We start from the raw sequence: 16,503 nt of genomic DNA, 5'->3' as shown, positions 1-16,503 counted from the left end.
ATTTTTGTATCAGCTGTCTTTGTGTAGAAATCTTATAAACAGAAAAGTCTATTTTCATGTCAGAAGAGGAAGTAAATCCACTGCATTAAAACAATACTTTATTAAAGTGTTGGCTAATAATTTAGCCAGAGCAGATATTTTAAATTATTCTAATGAAAAATGACCAAAGGTAAAATATTCTTCCAGTCTGTTGTGTAGGATGTATGTCCATTTCAGAAGAAAACATGTGGATGATCAAAATAGCTTATTATAAATATGAAATGTAGTAAGATTCATGGTTTAAACGAGCAATGGCAATATTTAAATATGAAATGTAAGTGTATGATGTTGGATCATCTAACTCTAGTAAGGAAAGAAGGCTTCTTATCATACCTATCTCATTTGGTGTAATAAGTAGATGTTCTGACTGACAAAAGTTTAAATCCAACATAAACATTAATTCTTTTCAGCACAGCAAAAGATATTATTGTTGCTCTCAAAACAGTTAAGTTCATAAGCCTTTGCTCCAAAAGGAAAGATTGTTTCAGGGGGGAAAAAGGGATATTGAATTAGAAGGGAAATACTTTGTTGACTTTTCTCAAAAATAGGACTGGACTACAGCTTGCCAAATCCAAAAATTATTGACTAGCAGAGTTTAGTGAAAAATATTTTGGCTTCAAAAAAAAATATTTTGGCTTCATATAAAAATATACTTTGAGGTCTACAGGTTTTTGCTCACATTCTATGGCCGACACTAGTGTACAAAATTAGAAGGGAAAATAATCGCCAAATACGCTGTCATACATTTAAGTACAACATTAAAATGATAAGTCTTTCAAATGATTAAGACTTACTGTTATGTCTGCATCATCTCTTTACAGTGCCATTGCAATGCTCGATAGCCTGAAAGGAAAAGAAATGAATCAAGACGTGGTCATCATTAAAAATGTCCATACTTTGCTAAGAGTAGAACTTTAATGTTCTTACAAGAAGAAAAAGATAAGTAGTGAGGTAATAGATGTATTAATTAACTCTGTGGGGGGAATCCTTCTCTACTCAGTATGTATGTCGAATCACCACAATGTACACTTTAAATCTCTCACAATTTCATACGTAGTTATACTTCAATAAAGCTGAAATGTAAAACGAAAGTCCTGAACTAACACACATCCAAAATGTTCATTTTACATTTATTCAAAGAGAGATCTTAAAATAAAGCATCCTCATTAAGATGAGATGTCTAAAGAATTTACATATTTCACTATAAATTCTGTCAGCTGGAACCACTTTTCCTATAATAAAAATAGTCATTCTCTTGGGACCCCTGAAAAGTATTGCAATGTAATAGGATCATTAATATCAATAAATTACTTTGCTTGGAATAATCAATCCAACTCACTGTGTTCTTTCTAAATTTGGAAATATATGACTTCCAAAAATAAAAATTCACAGGAATCAAAATTAATAAAAATATTAAAGCAGGTCCAGCCAAACTTAAGTTTACATATATTAACTATGAAGGCAAATTGCCCTCTTATTGTTATTGTTACTTTTTATAAAATATCACAAATTAACATTAGAGACAGAAAGTTGTCACATGGGTAAACACATGAAATACAACCAATTAATTTTTTAAGTATGTGTAAGTTTACAAACACAATTTTTTGAATCATAGGGATTATTAGTGGAATGATATTTTTAAAACAGTTTTATTTTAAAGTGTTAATATTAAAATATGTCATCATAAATTACATCTAATGTCTCAAATTTTAATATTAAAGACCCTACTCCAGGTTTTTGGTTTTTTTTAAAGATTTTATTTATTTATTTGACAGAGATCTCAAGTAGGCAGAGAGGCAGGCAGAGAGAGAGGAGGAAGCAGGTTCCCTGCGGAGCAGAGAGCCCGATGAGGGGCTCGATTCCAGGACCCTGAGATCATGACCTGAGCTAAAGGCAGTGGCTTAATCCACTGAGCCACCCAGGCACCCCCCTACTCCAGGTTTTTAAGAAATATTTTTAAATCAGTCTTTTTATATGCTTTGCATACAATAAATTTCCTTACCAATTTTATTTGCTGTCAAAGGCATTCAGAAATTAATTTATATATAAAAGTAACTAAGAGAATTTGAAATGAGGTGAGGATTTGGAGAAACATATACTGACTGATGAGGTTTTACAAATTATACTCCAACTCTGTGAGAGAGAATCTACAAATATTAACAAAATGATTGATGGGCTGATCCAGTTTTTCAAACAGCAGAATATTCATGTAGGCTGTAGAAAGAATGTTTTCCTTCATTGACCTAGTTCATTCACAGTTGGCAAAATGTTTGGAAACTAAACCATTGAGGAAGGCTAGTATCCTTTCCAAATCATGAAAATGCAGAAAGAGGACAACAGAATCTTAGTTTCTATCCCAAATTTTCAAGATTTTCATTTTAAGCTGACATAGTCTCTCCCTCTCCCTCCCTCTCTTTCTCTCTGTATTTTTTTTTTTTTTTGGCTTAAAAAAACCCTACACAGTATATAAACAGTTCAACAATTATTTTTTGTTTAAGAAGTACAGCTAGTTATTTGTCTATTTAATACTAAAGTGAGTACAGAAATATGGAGAACTTTATGAAGTCCAATGTAAACTATTAAAAATCAAATACTATTATATTTACATTTGTGAAGTAAAATAATGTATGACCAGTTCTATGGTTTTTACACTCCTTGTAGAACATAAAGGTAAGTAAACAAAGATCTAAACTTAATTCTGTTAGTGCCTATAATTTAGTTTAAAATACTCCAGTAGGTATAGTATGAAGTACATTAGTTTACCTTTAACTTACATACTAGAAAAAACGTTAAGATTTGAAGAATTCTAGTCAAGGACTTACTCTCTAGGTTATTTAGGATTTCAAGTTTCTTAATCAATAGTTTGAACTCCAGGGGCAACAGTGACGAATGTTTTGAATTTGCAGATATTGCTCTGTGAAATTATACACGGGATAGGGTGTTTGATAATTTACAAAGAATGTGACACTTTTTCATTGGTGAGACAAGTGGGCTCCAAGATATGTGACTGGCTAGAAATACAGGGCAATCGTCTCTTCATTCCAGGAACACATGTACAAATCCTAGCAGAAGGCCAAGAGACTAACATCTTTGACACCTGAGATTTGAAATTCTTTATTTGTCACCCACTCCCCAATTAAGATGGCGCCTCCTTTGCCTCGTGCTACTAGATGGCTCATTGCTCCTGTCACTGGAATACTGTTGTGTTTGCTCAACAGTTGAGCTGTAACACGCTGAAAAGGACAGAGAACAGAGACTACCCTAGATTATTAGAATGGGCTGTTTGGTGGATTTTATAACTGATTGTTAGTAACAGTTTGTATGTTCACAGAAATTGGTCTGTAACTTATCTGGGGTTTTTTGTTTGTTTGTTTGTTTGTTTGTTTTTTGAACAAACTACCTGGTAGGAAAGTTGTAAGAGAAGAGATGTATAGTGTCTACCTATCTTTTATTGTCAAGAAGAAAATATGGACAGAAATCCCTGAAAACTGTTGAGGAAAAAAAAAAAAACAAAACCAAATTCTCTTCAGTCAGATCACAGTATTCATCTATGGACTGGAAGATAACTCAGGTCCAGTTTTGCTAGAGAAAATAGGTTGTGCGACAATAATAACCAATCTCCATTCTAGTGGCTTAAAATTACAAAGGTGTATTCGTCACTCATGCTAAATGTGTATTACAGATTGGCAGAGGAGCTCTGCTAATCATAGTAACTCAGGTAAATAGAAAAACAGGGTAGACTCCATCTCAATTACAGAGAAAGACACAGGAAAGTGGAAGGAAGACTGGCGATTAAATGTTCTGACCCCAAGTATAATACTTATTGGCCTCAACTCCTTTACTGGCTCACTTAAATCACAAGAAGACTAAGAAATGCGTTACAATTCTATCGTGTGCCCAGAACAGGGGAGAATCAGAAATATTTAGCAAACTTTGTAAGTATCAGGGCAATTCAGCGTCTAAAACTGAAACTGAGTTTTTTTGTTTGAATATATCCTAAAGCTGCAGTATATCCTAAAATGGAACCTTTTGGGGGGGAAAAAAAGATGACTAAATTTGACTTTGCTATTGAGTTCCTTAATTGAAGAACAAAATCTTTATGACTGAAATAAATCCTGTTCTAATAAAAGTAATCTAGAATATGAGTGGGCAGGTTTAACTATGTACATGATATAAACAGTCATTAAAATTTTTTGCAAAGGGAGATTCTTAAAAAGGATAAAAAGTCTATACTTTGTACTTACACACTATAGCAGGAGTGGCCAAATCTTTATGTGCATGCTGGTAACAAGGAGTATTTGTTATAACACGGATTCTTGAAACTTGGGCCAATATTATTATTTAATAGAACTAGTGTTTAAGTTCAGGATTCTACATTTTTAAAACACGCCCATTTAATTCTGATGCAGACAGTTCTGGGTCCTGGAACCAGATTTTGAGAAGTGATGGTTAGAGCTAACTGGTTCCAAGAAGCAAAAAGCGTAAGCATGGAATTGAATTGGGGGAAGAGCGAGTAGAGCTTTAATCAATTCATGGCATATGAATGTACTTAGTTGCCTAAATTATATTATAAAACAATGGAAGAAGAGAACATCTGACTCAGCTGTCTCGAGATGAAACAGCCATGCCTTGGTATTTCTTCTCTGATTTGCATGAACCATTTGAATAACTAATATGTGATTAATCTCCATTTAAATCATGAAGAACAGGAGCATACCATTTTCTTTACAGACATTTCCCAAATTGATATTTCTAGTCCAGACTCCTCTCCCAAGTGCCAAACTCAAATATCCAACTTTTGACATGAAATCTCCATTTGGACAGACCAGAGAGACATCTCAATCTTCACATCTAAAAAACCAGATTCTTAACACTTGCCTCCCAAACTGCTCCTCCCAAAGCCATTTCCAACTCAATCAGTGACAACCATTCGTTCAGTTACTCAGGTCAAGAACCAGGAAGCCAAAAAGAAAAAAAAAAAAAAAAGAACCAGGAAGCCATCTTTGATGCATCATTTTCTCAACCATTTTCCAATCATTTTCTCAACCATTTTTGGTTGTATCATTTTTTCAACCATTTTTCAATCCGTCAGCAAAGCCCCTCAGTGATTCTTCTGGAGATGCCTTCCAGAATCGGACAACTTCTTGTTGTCTCCTGAACTACCACCCTTGTTTAATTGAAGCCTCCACCACCTCTCACCTGAACTGTTATAATAACCTCCTAGTGTTCTCCTCTGAGATGTGATGATAAATGATAACTTTATTTATAAGTAATACATACTGATAATGCTATGAAAGAAGGAAAAGGAAGGAGAGAAAGAAAACAAAGAAGGGAAAAAAAGAAGGGGAGGAGGGTTGAAGGGAGGAAGGAACAAAGGAGAGTAAGAAAGGACAAAATGAAGAAGGGGCAGAGAGAGAGAGAGAAGAAATCTGTGATTGACAGTTTTTGCAAACTTGCATGGTATAAAGGCTCCCACCGTGACTAACTGAAGGTGACATGACTGTGTGTCCTAGAAGAGATGAGCACAGTGACTTTTGGGGAGCCAGAGGGAATACGTTCTAGCGTGTCACAGGTCCTCCCTTTCACACTTCCCAGTGGATCTTCTTTACCGTAAGGCTGCAAGAGTGACCTGAGTCTGATGACGTCACTCCTCAGTCCAAAGCCTTCCAGAGACTTGCCGTTTCATTCAGAGTAAAGTCTCAGATCGTAACACAACTCTGAAGCCTGCGCTAGATAGGACCCAGGATCCCTGTGCTCTGTGGTCCCAGCGTCTCCAGTCTTGCCTGGTCCATTGCCCTCCAGGCACCAGGGGCTCTTCCTCACTTGACCTTAAAAATACCAAGCATGCCCCCACTTTAGGACCTGTGCACTTTCAGTTCTCTCTGCTCAAAATACTTTTTCCTGTGATATGTCCCTTCCTTACTTCCTTCTGGTCTTTGAATAAATAGCACCTAATCAGGGGTCCCTGTCTTGAATATCTGACATAAAATGGCATAACCATCTTCCCTCTTTAGTCTTTCAGCTTGCTTTATTCTTTATAGCATCTTTTACCACCTGATGTTTATACATATAGATAGCTATTATTATCAACATTTATTACTGTCTGTTTCCTTAAGGGCACACATATCAGTTCGGTTCCTGTTTTCCTATCTCCAGTTCCAATGGCACTGTCTGTCCCATAATGAACTAATAAAATTTTATTGACTAAAGAGACATACAACATATAAGCAAATAAATGAAGAAGGTAATTTTAGTCTTGAAAAGTGCCATAAGGCAAATAAAGGAGGATGGCGAGGGATCCCATGGGGGCGCCGTAGCCAGTGGGTGGCAGCAATCTCAAGAAAGGATATTTAAGCTAAAGTTAGAACGACAGTACAATTAGTACAGCCCCAAACAGGAGTTCTTAGAATTGGAAAGAACTTTATACTTTCAAGGTTTATGATTTTCAGATTTATTTACTACTTTATGTCTCTCAAAGACTCAAAAATAGGCAGAGTTTATTATTATTATTATCCCATCATTATTCCCATCACTAAGAAAAAGTGCCTAAGACTCACAGAGAGGAATGCCTTCTCTAAGGTCAACAGACTAGCAAGTTACTGAACAAGGATTACCTAGCAGCCAGGTGTCCTCACAGGGACCTCACATTATACTGTATCCAGTATGCTATGCCACCTTGATAAAAACTGGCAGGAGATTACTAGAGATCGCCAATCTGCACTACCTGAACTCAATTCTCACAGTGGATTTGTGTTTAAATTCCAGCTGCTTGAATTAAAGGTTGACTTTGAATGCATGGCAGAAAGGCCAAGAGTAACGTTAACCTTCAAAGATTCCTCTTGTCTCCTCTACTGAGTACAGACTCCTGAAACTGGTATCCAAGGGCATCGCTGTGACTCCAGTGGGAATTTCCAGCTTTTCCTCACACATACCTTAAGAAAAATTTTAAAACCTTCTTGCTCATGCCAGATCACTTGTCCAAGTCACTCACCATGAATAAAAGAGAGGAAAACATGACTTATTCCACCTACAATATGGATATTTCCTTTCCTTCCTCTCCTCTCTTTCTGTCCAGTTTAGCCATCTTTAAGAAGTCTCAGCAAAGCCCTCAAATCAGCTGTGTTGTTTCTTTTTTTTTCACTTTTCAAGCATTACACCAGTAATAGCCTGCCTTGTACTATAGTTACTGGAAAAACTATGAAATACCCCATTCCTTAAATAGAATAAAACTGAGGTGACAAAAGGGACTGTCCTTTCTGTCACTTCTTCAATTTTATATTCCTTTTGCAGGGAATCTGCCATATAGTGGGGAACCAGTGAATATTTGTAGAACTGGATAAAACCGATTTTAAAACTGTAGCCTTCAAATGAATGATTTCAACACTCTTGAACGCAGAAGGAAAGATATGAGAGGTACAGAGCACAGAGTGAAATCAATAGAAGAAATTATATGAGAGAATGAAGAAAAGTAGAAGTGAGTAAAAGAAGTTAACCATATTTTCAGAAGCTGGCACAATGCATGGGGCACAGACGCTTACTCAATAAATACTTGCTGAATGAATGAATGAATGAATGAACAAAAAGAGGGCAAATGAGAACAAAAAACTATTGAAAGATAACCTTAAAATTGGGTCCATCATTTCAAGCTAAATGGGCAAACACCAACGGAAATTGGGGCATCAAATACACTATTGAAAGGATAAGAGGAAATATCTGTATTACCTCCTCTCATGCCCTTTTGTTAGAAAACATTTTTCTAATTAATTTAATTTGAAACAAAGAAAAGTTCCATGAAGAGGCAGGAGAAATATGATTCCACCCATTTTATAGATAAAGAACAAGGTTGAGAGGGAAAAGTCTCTAGCTCAACATCAGAACTGAGGACAAAGTCAAAACCTGAACCCTTTAGTTACCTCTTTGACATTCTGTGCTCCACAGACCAGCAGCATTTGTCACCCGTGAGGTCTCATCAGAAAAGCAAAATCTCAGACTCCCCCCCGAGATGCCTGAGTCAGAATCAGAATATTAACATTGCTAGATTATCTTAAGTGTCCAAGTTAACTGTTTACCTGACACGAAACAGGAAAATCTGTCTGCTTTCATAGACAGATGGGTAGATAGAGAATGGTATATGATATGATACCATATATGATATCACATATATGCCATAGATAAGATTTATAGGTATGTATGTACACACATGTATTGCTATATATGTATATATATATATATAGCTAGAAGAAACATTACATAGATATATTACTTTAATAACATTGAATATTATTATCAATATATTGTACATAATATATATATTATGACATATTTAATATGATTAAATGATAATATGATGTAAGTAAGATATATGATAATAAATATAAATTAGAAAGAAACATAGTTTGGGTCCATGGATACAGCTCTAAAAGAAATATTAAAGCAAAATTGAACAGTTTGCTGAACATATTAAAGATTCAATCATGTCTTTGAGAAAAAAAGGAATGCAAAAGGGAACACAAATATAGCAATATATTTGCAACAAAGCAAGCACAATAGTTGGCATCCATCTATAAAAACAAAATACTGAGAGATGCTAACATCGGAAGTTTCTTACACACACACACACTCATACACACTCATACACACACACAAAATAGTTGAGTAGAATGGATTTGATGTTCAACCAAAATAACAAGATTGTGGCATGCAAATCAAGGGATATTCTTTATCTATAAAATGGGTGGAATCCTATTTCTCCTGCCTCTTCATGGAACTTTTCTTTGGTGATCTTTTGTTAGTAATAACAAACAATAATTTTTGGAAAGCAAGGCAATAACGGAGTCTAACGGCTTATTATCAACACATGTACACCTCATGCTTTAGATAAAAGAATGAGCTGCAGTAGGAAGTTCATTTCCCCTTTCAGAAGGGTTAGAGATTGTTTTTACTCTGCATTTTTTTTAAGGTTGAGACAAAACATTTCTTAAAAAGTGGTTGAAAGTTCAGAGCTAAGTTTCATATTCAGTCACTAGAGCTTTTAGTGTGAAGATTTCTGCATATATTTTTCAGTTTGCCCATTGCCATCTATTTTATTATGATTTTACCTTGGTGAAAATGTAAACAGAACAGATGGGTAGAGAAAATGAGTGGGTAAGGTGGACAAAAAGGCAGGAAACAAAGCCGTTCCTGAGAGAAGGGAAATACTTACAAAAGAGAGGATAGTTGAGCTAGGTCCAGAAAGATGAATTAACTTTTCCAGAAAGAAAATAAAAAAGAAATTTTGTGTTATCAAAAGGCAAGATAGATTCTTAAAAAAAAATGTTAAAGGTCTATTTTCACCTCTAAAATCAAAAAACAATGTACTTAAAAGTGTATAAATATAGTAGGGCTTATAAATTATCTATCAAAAATCAAAAGTATTTTCATTAAAGACCTTACATCAAATAGTCATTTAAAAACCCTTCGTGTGTAAGTCTCTTGCATTAATGTTATTTTCAAATTGTGAAGTACTATTTGAAAGAAAGAAAAGTTCCAAATTATGTGGCATAGAGAAGAGAATTTTCCAAGGCTAAAATTTTGTATTATGCTCAAGATGGTAGATATAATGAGAAAGCAAAACCTTCAACAAATTTTGATTGGCTTTAGAGTTCTCAGAAGCATAATATTAGTATATTCAAATAATTTTTTTCAACTATCAGAAACATCTTATTTAAGGAGTACTCAAACGCGTATGTTACACATATACACAACACAATGTCGTCTACGTTGGATGTCTGTGGCAATTTACATTGGGTTTAGAACTGATTATGTTTATCATATGACAATGGTGAAGTACCTTTGAGAATCCTGATTTTATGTGAACTGTTTCCTTTCATTCATAAATAGGACGTACAACTAGTTTCTGTATTTTATCTGTCTTTACTAACTCTTTACTTAGGTCTATATTAAGAATCATGTCCATACCATCTTGACTATACTGTTCATATTGTATGTGTAGATATGGAGCTCTCTGTGATGGGAGTTGAAAACAGAAAGCATATGAGATTATGTGCTGGGAGTTGAAAACAGAAAGTACATGAGATTAAACTTGGAGAATTCTTGGAATTTGTAATATAAGTGTATATTAGATTTAAAGTAGATAAATTTATATTCAAATGGTTTTCTCTCATGATAGCAGCACATTTAAGCTTCTTTCTTCTCACACTTGATGATCAGGGCTCCAGAAAGATAGAGATCATGTATTAATCATGTCTAGATCCTGAAAGTATTTTTGGACACAATACTTGACCCAAATATAGACACTCAGATTAATGAACTAATTTGAGGGCAATATAAGCTGAGGTGCATAGTGCTTGGAGTGCAGTGATTGGGAAGGTAAATGAGAACCATCATGTAAGTAGAACTATAATATATCATTTCATCTACTTTACAAAGTAGGTCTCAGAGATACTTGAAAACACGTCACCATAAAATTCATTTCTTCAAGCAAAAAGGCCAAAAAATAATCCATTCATGGGTTACCATAAATAATTTATTTATATGAATAGATATATTATATGACTTTATTATGTATTTATATAAATATAAAATATATTTTGGATATCTGAACATATATTTATATGTAAATATAAATATAAATATATAAATATAAATGTATTTTATATTTTCATATATAAATGTATATATAAGTATTTATAAATATATAACATATATAAAATATATAATAAAATAATTTTATAGCATATCTCACTTTATTTTTATAAATAAAACAAATTTATTTGTTTAATAAATACATAAATAATTCATTATTTCACCAAATATCTATACTTATAATCGGCCCATATTTAGAGATTTTACCTACAACGAACCCAAAGATCAAATGGGAATTAAGTAGCTTATCTGTCAAAAATGTGTATTTCAGTTTTTCGCTCAGATTTTCCTCTTTTTTTTCCTCATAATAATGTCATCCAAGAGGTCAAGTGGGTTAATTCTGATAAAATACTTGAAATGAGATGATATGCAATACAAATGTATAAATTACTTCAAAATACCTCACCTTGGGTTTTTTTCTTTTATTTCTTTTCAGTGTTCCAGAATTCGTTGTTTATGCACCACACCCAGTGCTCCATGTAATACGTGCCCTCTATAATACCCACCACCAGGCTCACCTAACCTCCACCCTCCTCCCTTCCAAAACCTTCAGTTTGTTTCTCAGAGTCCACAGTATCTCGCCTCGGTTTTATAAAAATTCACTGATAATGAAATGAGTCGAAGTTAGAGACCCATTTAAAAGATGCCCAGCGGGGCGCCTGGGTGGCTCAGTGGGTTAAGCCGCTGCCTTCAGCTCGGGTCATGATCTCAGGGTCCTGGGATCGAGTCCCGCATCTGGCTCTCTGCTCAGCGGAGAGCCTGCTTCCCTTCCTCTCTCTCTGCCTGCCTCTCTTGTGATTTCTCTCCATCAAATAAATAAATAAAATCTTTAAAAAAAAAAAAAAGATGCCCAGAAATTTTCATAACCCTGTTGTCACTCACTTAAAAATTAACTATATATGCCAGAGTATATAAACACTTTGTTAGAAAAGAGATAAAAGAATAAACAGAGATATTTATTTAGGTAAATTAGAAAAGTCAGAAAGATATATTTGAATTCCTGATATAAAAGCTAAATATTTAAGGAAAATTTACAGTGTCTAATATTTTCCACAATTCTCCCTCTCTTTCTTGTCTATTTTATATAATTAGTTTAAATAGTTTTGTATTTTAGACAGGTTTAATAGAAAACTTCTAAATTTATTGACTTGTTAGTGGTTATAATTTACCTACAAAGATGGATTCAGAGGGGAAATTAGGCAATAGTGTACCTGTGGATATTTAACAACAGCTTCTAAAAAAAAATTAAGAAGGCCTTGATTTGCAGTATTGGCCAATTTCTATGGTGCAAATACTTCTGCTATATCTGATTTCAAGCTAAGAGAAGGATATCTCTTTAAGATGGAATTTAGAAAGGAATTGTTACAATGAGTTCCTCCAAGATGGTTTTAGCTAAGCTAGCTTCAGCACATCATTGAAATTAGGTCATATTAAATTAATAAATATTTCATGAGGAAGTTGATTAAATACATACATACACACAAGTTAATAAGTACTCATGAAAAAATTAAATAACTGTGGAAAATATGCTCCTCTTAGGGATACACTATATACATTATTTTTTTATTGCCCAAAAAATATTGCATATGAGCAATCCATTTAACATTATTTAATATATCAACTCTCATACATATTTGCTCCCAGGATTTTTTCCCCCCAAAATACCTAAGTAACATCTTTTAGAATAATAGTGTTTTTTAGAATCTCATCTGGGAAATATGGCTCTGGTTATACACTTCTAGTCTCACTGGACTCGTAGCAGACATTCAATAATCACAGATTACTGACAAAAACTACTCATTTGTGTAGAAAGATCATAACAAAAAGGTGAAAAAAAAAGATACATGAGTAAGTAGAGGAGATTCTGTCCTGTCTTTTATGGGGCTGAATATTTTTAGTTAATTGTTTCATTATTGCAATTGCAGGTTTATTAATTTGTTAGAGAGGTATTTTATTGAGCATCTACTATATTCAAAACACTATCAGACACTAAACCACTGGAAGATTTCAGTCTTTTTATTTTAAATGCTCCATTAGTTAAGGCAAATTTAGTTTTTCTTTTTTTTTTTCTTTTTTGACTTTGCAGTAAAGAAGGCAAAATATATTAATTGTTCTAAAATTTAATTCTAAAGAATATTTAAATCCAACACATCTTGTCATATCAGTAGAGTTTTTGTTGCAAACTCCATATAGTATGGACACATTACTGAGCTATTCAATACTTCAGATGTAATCTTTTTTAAGGAAAGAAGCTGTCATTTCGCCTCTAAATACTCAGTATGAAGTGTCCTATCTGCATATTAATGTGTTAAAATAACAGCGTTTAAATAACTATCAATCTGATTCTATGACAATGTCTCCAAGTGTTTACATATATCCACATTTAGCAAGTTAGAGTAATTTATGTTCATACATAAATATTCATAAAACTGCGTATGTTTTGAAAAACAAAAGAGCAAGACTAATGGCTAAATGTTAACTGAAAAAAAAAAAAAAGCCAGCTATTTATTTTGCAACAGATTTCAAGCAGTCTCATTTTTTAAAAAAATTACAATTTACAAGTTATCATGAAATATGTAAACCTTAGTGCATTTGCTTTTGTTTTGCTTTCCTTTGGAGAATTGACAGGTGAAATTTTCCACTAAAGGAATAACTGGCACTTGACCTTTGCCAGCAAGTATGATCTGTTGTTATATCAAAGAAACTCTGATGTCGAATTATCTTAGCAGTAAGTAAATTATTTTTTTAAAAAACTGCAACATCCTTTAGATAATAGGTCTATTACTTATACAGCATATGCATTACTATAGTAAAATAGCGACACCGCAGTAGTTCATTTTTTACCCCACATGCTTTTCTCACCATCCAAGCACAGAAATTAATGTATCTCAATACATCGAAAGAAATAAAACCGTATGCATATGTTTAGCCATGAACCTAGCTCACAACACGGCATCGGTATGGAGGAATATGTCAGAAAATTATCTTCTGATTTCTCAATTGAGAGTATAAAATTGTGGCTATCATGATCACCAACCCTTAATTGCCTTTGTAAACCTACAAGATAATTTTCCTCCAAGGTTAAGTATTTTTAAAATGAATATTTCCACACCACCAGACCATACAGGGCTCATTTATAGTAATACACAAAGCTTCTGGAAAATAAATTTAATGAAAGTTGTTTTATGCCTTGCCCTTTGGAGCTTTCCTTCTTTTTTATCCTCTAATTTTAACAATGTATTTGCAAACAAAAATTGCTCAAAGGATAGACTGCATGGAAGATCTGTAGTTAACTGTACGTCATTGGAAGGGAACAAACGTGAGTTCTTCTAGTATTTAGTTATGGTACATTGTTACGGGGCTAGTTTATCTACGTTAATTATTCACAGATCTGCATTTTGTGTGGTTATTATGTAGAACTAGCCTCAATAATGCCGAATATGCTATATTTTATATTTGTTAAATTTTTATTCAAGTAGCATCAGCTGCTAGAATGTCACATCACAAGATCCAACTTTACAACTAAATAACCCGCAGAAAGGGGGAAAAAAACTTCTTTTATTTGAATCTACAGACTCGTTGAAGTAGCATGCAATGAATAAAATATAAATGCATGAATCAGAAACAGAACTATTGTCGGAGGCCAATGGTTTTGACATAGATTTGAATTTTGAGTATTACAAAAGACAGAGGAAACCCCACACTTGCTTAAGAACAGTAACACGACACCAAAGAACTTTCTCACCAAATGTCCTAGCCCTCCTCATGAGATCTAACCACAGAAATGAACATAAACATGGGAAAATCCAGGGCAAGAAATCAAAGAGGATCCGGCCAGGGAGAGAGAGATTCACAAGAACATGTATTCAATGTCATAGTCCGGCAAAAAAAAAAAAAAAAAAAAGGAAATATTTCTAAATGATATCCATAATAAAGATGTAGTAACAAGACTGTATGTGGTCCTGCCATGGCGGGTGGGTATATCTTGACCCTTGACCTCTTCTCACACAAGAGCCGGAGAAATGAAACTCAGGTTTCTCATCACTGTTCGTTTTATACAAATCTACTGCCTTTATTTAAACTGGTATAAAGGGGGAAAAAATTCTATTCTGAAATAGCCCAAGTCAGGTTCTTAACAGTCATGTGACTTTTTTTCCCGGCCAGCCATGTGCTCCGTATCATTTTACTCTGAAATAACTATGTGGATTTCAGCTCAACCTGCCTTCGCTTATAATGCATGGCATACCCCGTGAGGGAGCCTGAGAACAGACTCCCTTGAAAAGCAAGGTTCTCATAGTTGGCCTGTAACCATGGAAGCAGATGCCGGTTTCTTCTTACCCCTGCTTACCTCTTTGCAGCCTCGAGCTGCTCCCTATTGTTAAAAGGGGTACGCCTTGATTTTTCTTCATCGTGACCGAACTTGCCTCTTCTTCAAAGGGCATGATGCTGCCGGTCATTGGTCTAGACTGTTTGCACGGTCCAGAGAACAGCCTTGATGTAACCCTTGCTCCGTCTGAGCCACACCACCAGCCGTGCATCTGTAGACTGTAGAGGACATTGGAGATCTGTATTTGAAAAGAAGTCTGTCTGATTTTGCCATTGTGCCTTTTCACTCATCGATCGAATGAATATCGAACCTTCTGTCGTTGCATGTGTGAAATAGATAGCTTAGCAAGCACTTTTGTGCCCAACCTGTGCGGTGGGCCAAAAGGTTTTCGTTTAGTCTCAAGAATTTTTTCTTCAGACTTTATGAATTTCCTGTTAGCTTAAATTATTTATATGCTTTTATTTTATCCAACTCTTAAGAGGACTGTTTGAGTTAATTCGTCAGCAGTGACTCTCTTTTGCTATTAGGAGTATATTCTTTTCTGTCAACTATGTGTATTTTTTTTTTCTTTTTCTTTTGTAGCTTTTTAAGATCTTTTAGCTTATTTGTAACTACATGTGGTATCCATGTATCCTGTTAAGCCAAAAAGTTGAGAAAGCTTTTCAAGAAGATGATTAGATGATGTCTATCATTTAACAGATTTAATTCCAGAAAGGTGAACTTGAACTGCCTCAAGGTAATTTCAGTGATTTGTAAGAGTAAGTAAATCAAATAATCACATTGATTTTAAGTTAAACAAAATATTTGATAAAGTCTGTGAATGGGAAAAATTTCCTTTTTCCCCTTTTAAAAATTTGTAAGAATGTTAGGCTGGAGTGTTGAAATATACTTAAATATACTTTAAGGCATATAAATCTACCACTGTGATTTGGTATGTTAAATAAATACCATGTATTTATAAAATGTACCTTATGGCATGATTTAATTAGAAAGTATGCAATATGAAAAGACGTTGTTTACCTTTCATTTTTAAGACAGTTCAGTGCTATCCTTAGTACCTGATGTTAACAATAACCAATGGCAACGATACCACCTGCTCATTCTTAAAATGTATTCTTTCGCTTGAAAAAAATCAGAGCCACTTCAAAATGCCTCATAAGCTGATCCTCAGTCTACTGCTTAGCAAGCATTGTCTGTGTGTCATCAGTTTTGTTTTGTTTTGTTTAAAAAAAAAAAAAACCACTATCTCATACTTCAAGGCATACCTATTTTCTCTAATTGCCACAGGCAAAGGGGAGGTCCATGACAGAATAAAGAAGGTTATTGTGACAGATGAAACATAATTCACAATGAGTACTCTTTTCATCCAGCCTGAAGTAGAAGAGCATTACTTCCAAGCTGAATTTGGTGGCAGAATGTAGGAGCTGATTTTATTAACATATAAGGACGGGCCAAAGGCAGAAAACCTGTTTCTCTTCAGCTGGATGGTGGTT

The 16,503-nt window shown here is 34.2% G+C and overlaps 1 long non-coding RNA gene across 1 annotated transcript in view; it reads left to right on the top strand.

Moving 5' to 3' along the window:
• The window catches only part of LOC123939714, a 29,126-nt gene extending 17,682 nt beyond the window's left edge, over positions 1–11,444 (top strand). Inside the window, exon 3 of the long non-coding RNA XR_006817959.1 lies at positions 11,302–11,444. This is a non-coding gene — a long non-coding RNA (uncharacterized LOC123939714). The remainder of the gene's footprint in view (positions 1–11,301) is intronic.
• The last annotated feature ends 5,059 nt before the right edge of the window (positions 11,445–16,503 follow it).

This window comes from Meles meles, chromosome 4 (assembly GCF_922984935.1).
Source record: "Meles meles chromosome 4, mMelMel3.1 paternal haplotype, whole genome shotgun sequence".
NCBI classification, from domain to species: Eukaryota; Metazoa; Chordata; class Mammalia; order Carnivora; family Mustelidae; genus Meles; species Meles meles.
The sequence above is the reverse complement of the archived record's forward strand: the minus strand, read 5'-3'. Positions and strand labels throughout refer to the sequence as shown.